At 42.1% G+C, this 13414-nt stretch overlaps 1 long non-coding RNA gene across 1 annotated transcript; it reads left to right on the forward strand.

Annotated features, from left to right (window-relative positions):
• Positions 1-5110: 5110 nt before the first annotated feature.
• On the forward strand, positions 5111-9496 carry LOC311272115. Its single transcript, XR_014624526.1, has 3 exons — positions 5111-5198; positions 7608-7681; positions 8858-9496. It is a non-coding gene; the product is annotated as an uncharacterized lncRNA (long non-coding RNA).
• Positions 9497-13414: the final 3918 nt, after the last annotated feature.

Here is a 13414-nt window from a genome sequence, read left to right on the forward strand (position 1 = left end):
TTTTGTTAACAGGTATGTGCAACTGTATGTTCTAGTATTTCTGATTTGCTTTTGTGGAGCTTGACATTCTTGTACATTACACCTCCATTATATTTCAATCAGGCTAATAATTACAATAATAGGAAACAAGTCCGCAGAGAGCAGCTTTACTTGGTGTTACTTTCGCCACAATGACTAAATCATATCAATGTAAGCGACTGTAAAATGTGCAAAGAATGATGTCAGCAATCATTAGACAGAAACAGAACTAATTCTAATTACGGATGAAGTTGGTGGCATTTATTTAAATTCATTTGCATTTTGTCAAATGCCCTTAGATCTTAAAGTACCTTAGGACAATGCTGACCCCAAAAAAGGAGGGCAAGTTTATTTATAGGGCCTGTCGCAGATGTATTTTTAATGATGATCGTGATTTTGCTGTTCTTTTGATAAAGCGAGCCCCCTTCGTAGATAATGAGCAAAACATAAGTCTGTTATGTAACAAGGTTTTAATCTGCAATCTCTTGCAACCTTACCTCTAACCAGAGAGAGTTGGAGAACCTCTAGTTAAATTCTGCCAGCTTTCTCCGAGCATCTTAGAAAATAAAATTAAACAGCATGTCCTATTAGATATATAATGCCATTAGTTTGTTGAGGCAAATGTGAATAAGGGAAATATCTCATTAGGGCATGCCAGCGTTTACACTTGGGGTAGTCAGATTACATTACCATGCCACAATATAAATGAGGGGATTGTTTTGCTATTGTATTCATCAATTTGAGCTTTCTTGTTTTCAGCAGGATTTTCAACAGAATCAGCAGGTGTGAGGGAATTTAAGCCGAGACTCTCTTACCAGAGTTTAAACCCTCACAACACTCGCCTTCTCACTGTGACAAAAGACTCGCTTTCATGCTCCATTTCACACAAAAAATTCTCAGTCAATGAGTGACGTATTATGCTACCGTTATGAAAACTGCATGAGAGTGAGTCCACTGTACAACAAGGCTGGTAGAAGTTTACCCAAGTAATACAGTACCTGAATACAAACAGCATATAGTCTTCTCTGGTTATTTTCTGAGTCTGAAAAGTGCAGTATGCATACATTAAAATAATGAGGCGAAGTTCAGTCACATTTAGACACATTGACAAATTGTGCCAACTTTTCCATTCGCCCTCCCACTCATGCACCATGAGAAAACAGCCAGCCTGACAGCAGCCAGGGTACATTTCATAATGGGCACTGAATGAATGAGTCCACTCTAATAAGCCTTTTGTTCTGCATGTGTAGGACAAGAAATAAGTTGTTTGAACTGAAATTTTTACATACATGTTTTTAAAAATGTTGAAATGGTAGTATTACTGTGCCTGCAGTGCACAGTTTAACCAATGACAGTCCAGTGCCCAGCCATTGTTGATTGTAAATAGCCTGGCACGGCCCTCATGACCCACTGTTTCCCTCAATGTTCTCATCCTAATTTACTCACATCAGGCCAGGTTGTTGTGCCGTGATGCCGACATGCTCTGCCATTATTTTTACAACAGCGTTCGCCATTCGTTCTGCCATGTAATGCTGTCAGTCCTTATTATTTCTACGTTAAGGGGGAAATGCCACTATAACTATCTGAGTGTCTATCTTTCGTATCTGTCCATCTGTCCCAATTAATCTAGACTAGTCATCCCCAGTGCTGTGATCTACATTCCCCTTAATGATCACAGTTTTGGAGTCCAGCCATGTTGACTTGGCAAGAGTCAGCGTGCATGGTGATGGGAGTTGCAGGCTGAACAGGAGATGACAGAGGGATTTCGTGTGTATTTGTGTGTATAAAAGAGGGGCGAAGAGGGCAATAACATTGATACAGGGCAAGTTTGAAATAGAAAAGAGAAAAAGATATTAGAGGGGCTGGACTCCCCTTCAGCCCATTTACCCTGCGGACAATCCGTATTGTTATTTCAGATTGTGTGTGTGAGTGTGTGTGTGGTGCTGAGCCATTCCCCTGCCTGTAAGCTGATTAAAGAAAGGTGTGCTCAGCAGAAAACTTTATACGTTGCACAGCGGAGCAGAGTAGCTGTTACCTTACTGCCAAAGCCGAGCTCAAAGTTATAAACAGACTTCCAGTCGCACAACAACACCAGCGCTCAGTATCTGCTATTAAAAAGATAGCCTGTAATCCTGCACAAGCTACCATACGCAATTCTTTGTGCAAATGCAGTGGCTGATAAATTAAAAGAAAATACAACATAAAGCTTCATAAGGTGAGGGACTACCACAAGCCTGTACATGGGATACAGTTTAAGACGGGTACACTCTGCAAATGTCAGTTGTCTAAGCAAGATGAAAAACAATTGTTTGTATTATTTTTTATTTGTTTTTAACATTTCCTTTGAAATGTGAGTTCCTTTCTATTGGCTTTAGTGTCACAAACCAGGTTGAATGAAGTGTGAGACGAAAATTGAAAACATAATACTTAGCATTTCAAAATGATTACACAGTAAATGTCACAGTAAACACAGCATGATGATTCATTCTCTTGGTAATAGTATAGCAAGTAATTTAATCTGCGTTGTAATGATGGGATGTAAAATGGGTGGCCGTGTTTGTTGTTGAACTCCGTTAATCACTCTGTTGTTCCCCTTTCCCCTCTGTGTTCCTCTGCTTTCACTCAGACTGACTGGCTGTTGGCCGAACATCCTGACTGCTCCAAACGGTTTTACATCAGCAGATTTGTCACCATGGCATCAGAGCCCGAGGCTTGGCAGGAAAAGGGTCCTGTCAACTCACTAGACGAGCGGGTCAATGAGTCCTGGGCGAGAGGTGAAGTGGGTGCAATCATGAGCCACGGCTCCCCTCTGCAAGACAAAAAGGCACCAAGGGCAGAACCTGAAGAGGACATTGACATCCTGGAGCCTGGAGCTGAAGACGAAACTTTGGCAGAAAACCAAACACTCTCAAGAACCAAAATAGCTGATGTTACTGAGTTGGAAAATCAGGAATCAACAAGAATTAGTGTTTGCACCCCCGGGGAGACAAAAGAGATTGTGACAGAATCAGAACACGTTGCCCAACTATCAGAAGCACTACAGACTCATAGGGAATCTGAAGAGTCCGTCGATCTATGTGAGGATGTTTTACCGCCTCCTCCTGCCATCAGAGCTTTATCAACAGAAGAATGCTTTGAGACAGAGGGCTTTTCCGGTCTAGAGGGGGAGGTGGCTGAGTGGATCAGTGATGCTGAGATAATCTCAGACGCAACAGAAGGTCTCATGTCCCCTGACAGCCAGAATACCCAAGAATGGCCACATGCACCTCCTCTCACAGAGCCATTAGATAGAGAGGATTCTTCACCTGAGGAGATGACAGGAGATAATATGACAAAAGAGGAGAATGTCACGCAGATGAACTTCTTACCAGATGGTAACAGTGAACCTGAAAATAATATGTCAGGGGCTGCTGCCTCTGTAATAAATTCAACTCATCACTCTCCCTATGACAGAAACAATTCAGATGATGAATATACTCTGTCCTCCCCTCCGTTTGCTGATGAAAGTGAAGAAGAAGAGGAAGTGAGTAGTGATATTATGTCTTGTCAGCAGCAATGTTCTACACTGGATATCAGAAGCAAGCCTCTCCAACGTTCATGTTCAGTTTGCATCGAACAAACCTCAAATCTGCCTTCAGTTCCCTCAGTCAAACAGAGGGAGGAGCTGTTGACCCAGAGTCAATGTGAACCTGCCCCCAGGGGAGCAAACCAGGAAGCTGCACAACAGGTGCTCGGCCAGGGCTCTCCACCTTTGTCGTCCGTTGCCATGGAGCTGTCCGATCAGGGCGGGGCAGCTTCTCAAGGCTCTGGTTGTGTTGTAGCTGTGAGAGAAAGGCACAGCCGGGAGGGGGGAAGGACAGAGGGAGAAAGCGAGCAAACAGGTGGAGAGGAAGGGCATATAGAGGGTGGACTTGAAAGGAACAAGGCACTTGAGCGACAACAAGGCAGAGGACTGTTAAGGATTTCAAAAACGGTCCAAACACAAGAGCTTAAGATAGAAAGATACAGATTTGTGTCTTCTAAACACACCAGGATGGAAAGTGACTCGTATGATGACAGCCAGAGTGACAGTGGAGTTTCAGCGGACTTCTCTCCATGCAGCACTTTAGAGGGCAACACTACCATCTCTACAGGCACTCCAGCAGCTGCACTCAAAGAGACTCCCATTGAGAGGGAAATCCGACGAGCAATAGAGCGTGAGCACAGCCTGAGAAGGTCCAGAGGGCTGCCGAATCCGCCTACCACACCAGAGTATGTAGAAATCCCTCTAAGGAAAACTGTTCTCTGCCAGTCGTTAACTGCTAATCCTGAAAAAAGTCAAAGCAAAGACAGGCAGTTTGCAGGCAAAAAGATGCAGCATGAGATCCACGAGGAGGTTCGGAGGGAACAAGATCTGGTCAAGCTTGGGAAAGTTCCAGGCATCTATGACAAAGGCACGGTTCGTCAACTTAAAGAGAAGAAGCAGCTTTTTGAGGCCTTTCAGACACCCGATGACTTAATTTTGACTGCGTCAACAAGGAGTAAGGTGACGTCCTGGTCTTCTGCCAGTGACATTTCAGCCCTTGAGAACCAGGAGGACATCTCATCAACCGTAGAAGGCTCAAATGTTGGGAGGAGTCTTACACAGAGCCCAAATTCAGCAAAAGAAGTGGGTTCCACTTCTCTGACTCCCCGAGGACCAGGCTGCTCTGAGAGAACAGGCTGTCAGGTCATCATCCTGGAGAATAACCTGAGTGTCCCAGGACAGAGGCGCTACCCTACCAAACCAGAGGCACAGCCCGTCACTGTAGTTGACTCTGGACGTCCAAACATCTCATCATCCAGGACAGGAGGACATGGTTGGATTAAGAGTAGAGAGCAGGAACAGGAGGAGGAAGAGGCAGAGGTGGCACCCAAGGAGAATCCCTTTTTCAAGCTGCGCTCCTCAACCAATGTAGTTAAAGTGGAGCAGGACATCCGGGAGGCTCAGGAGAGGGAGAAGGAGCTTCACAAGCAAAGGATTAGTCTGTACGGGGGCACGGAGGGTTCAAAAGGAGGGGGGATGGGAGGAGGGGGAGGAGGAGGGAGGCCAGCCAGCATAGAAGGAAAGAGTCCAACGTTGTCTTCTACTTCTCTGAATGGACTGGCTGTTCCTGACTCACCTGGTTCATCTTCCAGGGGGGTAACTGGACCCCCAGCAGGTTAGTGTATAGCACTGAGTGTTGGTCTAGGAATAAAAGTGTGTGAGGAGGGTGTAATTGATTCTGCTTGCACCCACAAGCACACACAGACAATGTGTTTGTGTGTGGCTGCTTGTGTCTGGGTTTGTGTGTAATTTTTATATCTGTAGTGAGATGATGAAAACCCCCTGAAACAGCACAGTGAGCACATTATTTCATTTTTCTCATGGTCAGTGGAAAACCACAATCAGCTATCGAAACCAGTGTTATTGGTTATGAGCAATAATTTTGCACCGGAGACCATAAGCTGGCTGACAAGAAAATAAAATTCTGTAACTCCACAATAAATAAAGTGCCTCGTCTGTCATATTAATTGCAAAAGTTGAGATGAGGAACAGTCATATCTGGACACTTTATTGTGTCAGCAAAGCAGCGTGATGGAAGAGTCCGATATTCATAGGAGGTCTAAATCCAGCGTTCAAAAAGTGCTTACAACGTGTTTTTAGTTCTTGTGGTGAGATTCAAAGAAACTATTTACAACAAGAGCAAATGCGAAATATAGGGCTGCATGTACAGCCTGCTGAGAGGACGTGTATCTCTACGTCATTCCAACTTTGCTGCAATGGTACACATGTACTGTAGAGCAGTGATTCACTTGTACCTCAGCATATACTTCTGCAGTCGCAGGGGGAATATGGAAAGATTGTGGACTTGCTCAACTAATGAAAATATAGTCCAAATCAGGTTGATAACATGTCTGTTCGGCCAGGCCATGATCTGGACGTCCACTGACAGCCAGAATTAGTCGATAAACGACATATAAACGCTTATACAACGTCCAGAAAAGACGTATAAAAAAACTTTCATTCTGGCTCCCCAGAAGACGTCTTTTAGACGTCTTGGATGTCCATAAATGACGTCTAAAAGACGTGATCTAGACCACTTTTTGCTCACTGGGATATTACAGTTTTGATTCAACAAAGACATTTCCATGTTCAGCTGTAAAGCCTGAACATTATTTCAACTTAGGGAGTGTGTAAAAGTTACTGTAGCAAGTTAGCAGCGAGCAAGTAATCACATACATTTTGAAATAGCTCAAAGTAATGGATAAGCAGGTGAACTAACTAAAGGTATTGGATTGGTATTGGATGGACAATGGAAAAAAGAAAGGATCAACATTTACGATAACTAAAAGTAATGGAAAATAGTTAAAATAGCTTAACATTTCAAAAATAGCTTGCTGAAAGAAGGCCAAATGGAACAGCTAAAATTGGATAGGTAGCGGAAAGTATGCTACATTTTGAAATGGATGGGCCTAGATAAAAATAATGGATAGGTTAAACAGTTGAGATGGTTAACTTAAAGGATCGGATAAACAGTAAATGGTTGAAATAGCTGAAAGTAAAGGTTATATTTTAAAATAGATAGCTGAAAGTAGCCTAATGGATAAAGAGTCAAAATAGTTAGCCAAAAAGGATAAACACTTTAAATGGCAAAGGAGTAATGAAGTAAGTAGCCTAGTAGCCTCATGGAGTAATTTTAGCTGAAAGCATTAACAGTTGAAATGGCTTAAAGTAATGGATAAACATGTAGTTAGCTGAAAATTTGGCTTTGATGAACGAATCGTTGAAATGGCTTGCTGAAAGTGTTGGATAACAGCTAAAACTGTTCTATGAATGGTGAAAAAAAATAATAGTAAGCATTGATTATCAGCTGAAGCTAAAAATAATGAATACATACCTTCCAAGTGAAGGCATGAATGCAAAATTGGGCAAACAGTCCTAAAATTACATGGTAGGAAGCAATATCAGCTTTTCTATGATCGTCTCAAATAGCATTGAGCAATAGCAATAGATTGTCGGTGTCGATAAAGTTATTTGAATACTTCAGTAGGGCAGTGCTGTGAGGGTAGGCTACATCAGACAAAAGAGGTTAGAAACTACAGGTGTACAGTATGTTTGAGTGTATGTTTGTGTGTGTTGGCAGGGAGGGTTGCCAATGTGTTTTTGTTACGCGTATGAATGAAAATGTGACCAACAACTGTGTGGCAAACTGACCAGGGTGTGCCACTCTGCACCTGAATGACAATGACTGTTGGGAAATGATTGAGCAATCGTGTGTCATAGACTATGAGTCATAAAACCTTTTTCATATCCTTTCGCTTCTGGTGCCTACTTTTTTGTTTCTATTTCATGTTCATGTTCAATCAAGTACATTTCTTCTCCCTAATTCCCTCCGCATTGCTGTCTGTTTCCAATCATTTCTCTCTGCTGCTTCACCGTGTTCACTTCTAATTTGATTCAACGAGGCTTCATTGCTCACAGTGTGGAGCAAAAACAAAATCACAGAGATAGTTTTTTTGCCTCATTTCTGCCCTGCTCTTGCTCATCCTGCCCTCAGCCACTTTTTTGTTCTTTCTGTCTCTTGCAGCACGCCAGTCAGTTGGCAAGTTCGGCATGTGGCCCCCGGCCCAGGCTGAAGAGGAGAAGATTAACCGTCCAGAGGTGAGTCAGCGATCCCCGTCGCCCTATTGCAATGAAGTTGAGCGATTACACTTCCCTTCATACTAACTGCTTGCTAAATTTGACCATGGGAAAAAAACACCAGGCCTTTCAATGACATTATTAAGTATTTTTTGCTCGATAAATTAACACACTGACCCTACGTACACTGGCTATAGAACATGAAAATGTAAGCAAATCACCTTCCTGAGTCTCCCTCGAATGCAGCCAACAAGATATCAGGTTCCACAATCATAAAACTTCTTTTACTGAGAGTTTACATGAATTGCAATGTTGCTTTGGGGGTTCAATTAGTCTCTCAGCAGCATGAATACGAACGCATGTTTCAAAGTGCACTAGATTGTAAAGGGTCCAATGAAGAAAGGCTGTTGGGAGGATGTCAGCATCTCTTTTGCACCAAATATGGGCCACAAACATCTGATAACACACCGAACACACAGTAAGGAGCTTATCTTTACAGATAAGGGAAGAAGGCAAACAGCCCTGAGACAGAGCAGGAGGGAAGGACTGTAGAGTCGGGTTGTGTGTGTGGGCAGGAGTGTGTATGTGTGTGTGCAGTCAATAGCGGAGAAAGAGGAAAGTCAATTCAGAATCCCACTGATTTCCGTTACCTGCCTTGTGGGTCTCGCATCTCTTTGAAACTGTGGTATCTCTGATTAGAGTTGAGTGTTGCTCCGTGGCTGCAGCTCCTTAATTCAGTTTGGCATTGATATGCCGGGTTTCAGTTGCACGGCTCAGTTTGACGTTAGCATTAGAAACGTTTTGCTTCCTCTCCTCTCACTCCCTCGCGCTCCCTCTCTCTGGTTATCTGCTCTCTGCACAGACCTGGTTCCTGATTACAGTTAAAGAATAAATGGAGGATTGCGGGAGAAATTGGTCTCAGTTGTTGACTTAGTCATACTGAACATGGCCCCAGATCACAGTCGCATTAACCTCCCTCTGACTAACAGAGCTAATGATGCTCATCCAGAGAGATGTCCTTTAGAGGAAATTCATCCCACTCTTTTTTATCTTTTTCCTCCTTTTTCCTGTGATGGCTTATTGGTCTCCTACTCTCACACATCTGATGCTTTTTCTTCTCCCACTTTTTTCTGTCCTCTTGTTTCTTTTACGTTGCAATCACCACTCTCTGCTGCTTATTCCCATCTTTTCACCCAGGTCCTCCACAGTCCCCGGACCCCCAGACAGAAGACCCCTCTGGTACAACGCTGGGAGTCCGGCCTTGTCAACGGACACAATGAGGAAGACGACTGAGGAGATGTCGAGGTGTCCAACTGAAGGAGGGCAGAAGAGGCTCACCCAGACCTATAGTTTTTAAAATGGAGGGCTGAAAGACTGTGTGATTAAAAAAAGGAGAACGGTATGAGAAAAGTGGGCACAGACGAGAGGAGGGAGCGGTGACAAAGAGGAGGAAAGAGAGAACGTGAAGCGAGAAAGAGGTCAGGGATTGAAGCTACAAAGGGGGTCAGGAGGATTGGGAGCAAGGAAAAGGATTGGTGGTGGACTAAAAAAACCCTGAAGAGTCCTTCAGCGAGGAGCAGAGAAAACGGAGGAGGAGGGCTACCTATTAGTGGATAAGCACACTGGGGCTGGAAAACTCTGAGACTAATGAATGTAAAAAGGCAAAAACTAATAATAATGATAATAATACTGCACTGAAAAGAATGTAAATTTATGAAGAATGCCATGTCAAACTTAATAATGACCTATTATTTGTTGATGAAAATAGATTTGTACAGTATCTGACCGTGAAAAGTCATCACCATTTTTATGCCTTTACAGACTTACTACACTAAGTTAAAGTTTATTACACCTGTACAATCAACTGCAATCCTACACAATAGCCATGCAATAAATCCCACCCTTGCATAGCTCAGTCTGTTCAGTTTTTATTGACACTGTCAACTGTGTGGTCATTTCAGAGGCTGTGGTGCGGTTGCATTGACTGCATTAAACTGAAACTTGTCTCTTATATTGACTCCATTTACATATATAGAGGGACATAAAGTTAGAAAACACCTCTCAGCATAGTGGATTCCAGCGCAGCGCCAATACTCATTATAGCTCCCCAAAAGGCCCAGTGTCACAAGAAGAATTCATCTCATCGTTACTTAAAGGATAAGTTCACCCAAATATGAAAATTCAGTCATTATCTACGGACCCCCTTGCCTATGGAAAGTTCACAACACATTACTGGAGCTTCACAGGAAAACAGAGTTGCAGCATTCTCCTAAACAACTGAAGTAGATGGGGACTTGTTTGAAAATTGAAAAAAACAACAGATTTAAATACATAAACTGGCTCCATACAGCCCGTCCACTGTAATCCAAGTCTCCATAATCATAAAAAGGGCTTAAAAAACGTCTTTCCATTGGCATGAGGTTGAGAAGATACTGATTGAATTTTTATTTTTTGGTGAACTTTAATCCTTTAATGACATTGTTGAAGTGTTTCTAATTAACTGGCAACTCAGTCTATACAGTCTTAATCCAAGAATAGCTTCTTCTTTTGTTATTTTCATGCATCAGAACTGAAAGTTGGATTATAGTGCCAAAAGCACCATTTTAAAAAGTGCAAAGTTACAGGACACATATATTTTTATGTTGGGAAGTCACTTTTAAAAAAAAACACATCTACAGAGCTTGTAGAAAGGTGCAGAATGAAAGTTATTCTTCCCTTAAAAACATTATTATGATTGTGAATTAATGATTGTTTTGTTTATCTCTGTGTTATTCTTTGCTTTGGATCTGACTGAGGCAGACATAATATACAATTCTGTGATGCAGTCAGTGTTTTTCCACAAACTCATGTACCACAGTGGAGCCAGTCAGTCCACTTTCTCTTTGTCTCCATCAGGGCCTGACCTGTTAGCACAGACACTATGTTTTTGCATCAACATAAACGCCGCATATCCTCCATCAATTATCTGCTTTCTTTTTTATTTTGATCCACCAGACTCTCAGTGGTCAAAGAGTCATGTGTCGCCATGTATGCAGCTCTGCGCTAGAAAGAAACCGCATAAATGGACCTTTGTGTGTGTGTGTGTGTGTGTGTGGGTATGTGTGTGTGTGTGTGTGTGAGATCAGCAGACCACGCTTTAGTGACCTCCCAATCTCCTGTGAATAATTTATCACCTCATTCTGACTGGACGCAGCCCAGTGACATTGCCGGTACATTATTATGGTGGAGGTGCAGCAACTGAAGTGCTCAAAATTATTAATAAGCTTCATTCCTCACGAGGCACCTTCCCTCATATAGCCACGTTGCCAGGTCCTTTACCAAAAGTCTTGGTGTCGCAGCAGGTGATGTATAGTCATTCAGCGTTGTTTCTGTTTTGTCAAGAGTCAAAGATGAAGATAATTTTTTTTGGCAACCTGTCCAGACAGGGTCAAGAAAGACTGCACTGTCCAAGTTATCGCTCTCTCTCTTCTATCTAATCTGGCTGCCTTTTCAGATATGCTGACCAACACAGAAGCCTGCACACCTGTTTATCACCTGCTCAGCTCCAAACTCATTTCCATGATATTTCATTATCACTGTCTTCCAATGTCCTGCTGGCACGGAGGCGTCGAAGCAGCATTGTGTGAGACAGACTGTGTTTGGAGGATTAGCAGCCAGTCTTGTAATGCCTCTTTGTCAAGAGGACAAAAGTATGAAAGGAAGTGAAGGGGATGTGTATATGTGTACGTGTGCGCGTTTGTGTCGTTCCTAGATTTACTGTAACATGTGGGTGATTTTTGAGTGCAGGAGATGTTCTGTGTGTATTCAGATGAGCGTGTATAACTGTGTGTGGGTGTTTGTGTGTGTGTAGAAAATTGTCTCTCCATCACAGTGGTGGAGTGTAAGTAAGTGTACTCATGCAAGCACTGTAATTATGTATAATTCTAAGGTACTTAAGTACTGCCATTTTATGCTATTTTTACCTCACTATATTTTGCAGAGAAATATCAGCAGCATTTATTGTTTTTCTTGAAATGAAAGCTGAAATTTAATCCAAGTAAATATTTATTAATCAATAATTTATCATCCTTGCATTTGCACGTTCAGCAGTCCTGCTCATGAAAGGACTCTAGAGGTAATAGTACTAGGATCCCAATTAAGTTGCATTAATTGACTCACTTCCTGCTCAAAGTGTCACCCACTGTAAAACAGCATTAACGGTGGTTCCTATTCCTTTTGTTCCTCTTTTTTTGTGCTGGAAACATCTGGTGGGCTGAATAAAACCATATGGTGGGACAACTTTGGACATAAGGCCCCACTTTGAGATGATGAAACTACCCAACAGCAGATAAAGAAGTGAAAATTAGCAGCATCAAATTAACACTTTTACTTTTAACTGAGTGACTTTATAGTTGTATTGTTACTTCTACTTATGTAAAGGATCTGAATGCTCCCACTGCTTCCGTACATATCATATTGTAGTCGTAGACTATAGCCCTTTATGTATGTGCAACCACAATGACTTATAGCATACTATAGCATGTTTGATGCCACAGACACAGGCCTCCAGTCTCCAGTTTAAATGTGTGTGTACTGTCAACAGACAATAAACGAGATCCACAGATTATTCTTTTGATTTCCTCATACATGAGCCTTGTGCAAATCGCAATGCTTGATGTGGGTGTGTAGCTTTGATGTTCGGGAGAAGGGGGAATAAAATGGCAGAGCTGAGTCACAGAGAATCAACATAAACCAGTGACAGCAGATTTTTATGCACTCTGTGTTTTATTGTATGAAGAGGAGGAGAGGACCAAATACTAGTGCACTGCAAATCCATATCGGCGGCGGTACATGCCTGTTAATGTGGTGTTTTGTTGAATATTATGTCCGCAGAAAAAATCTGGAAATCAGAGCCAGTATCCTAAAACAAAACCAGATATTAAGAGAAAGTATAAACATTGAAATATATAGTTAATTCCAGAAAATGTGCCATTTCTTCAGTCGTTCTAACAAAATACATTTTTAATACTTGGAAAAGAAGGTAAATTGACTCATTAACAAACAAAATGACTCCCTGAGATGGAGGTAGCTGCAATATTCATAATCATCTACCTCTGTGTGTGAGAGCCAGCAGTCATGTGGCCCGGCACACGTTCCAAACTGTCAATGATCACAGCTGGATGTACTTCCAGTCTGCCATTATTTAACCAGGTTTCATACTGACGCTTTTGAAACACCTGTCAGTTTTAGTGCTTTTTCATGTTTAAATTAAATTAAACTGAATAAATTATTGGATAAAACATAGGTAAAGCATGTTTTATCTGCCCCTTTGGTAAATAAAACATGAAAAAGTGCCCTCTTAGATGCCCTTCTAGAGCTCAAAACATTGTGAAGTGCCATCTCTTCACCATAAATACATCATGACTATCTCCGTACATATGGTGCACTTTTTATTTTTCACCCCTGCCCCTCAAACATCCTGTGTCCGCCACTGTAAGAGCCCTTTGTTTATCTCAAAAGGACTCTGGTATCACTTGATCAATGTGTAAAACCACACTGGCAACTAATGTAGGCTGTGTTTTGTGTTGTCTGAATGTTTTTCGCACATACAGTCACCTTTGCAGTGAAGAGAGCAAAATGGTTAAAAGTACTGATTAGCTAATGTGTCTGAAGTGCTCAGAAAGATGGACAAAGCAACTACGTTTTTCTTTGTGATAATCTAGTGACGATGATGATTTGCTTCCCAACCTAAATCCTCACTTTAGTCCTGATTTA

The sequence above is a fragment of the Pagrus pagrus genome, assembly GCF_965226575.1.
Source record: "Pagrus pagrus genome assembly, chromosome: 2".
NCBI lineage: Eukaryota > Metazoa > Chordata > Actinopteri > Spariformes > Sparidae > Pagrus > Pagrus pagrus.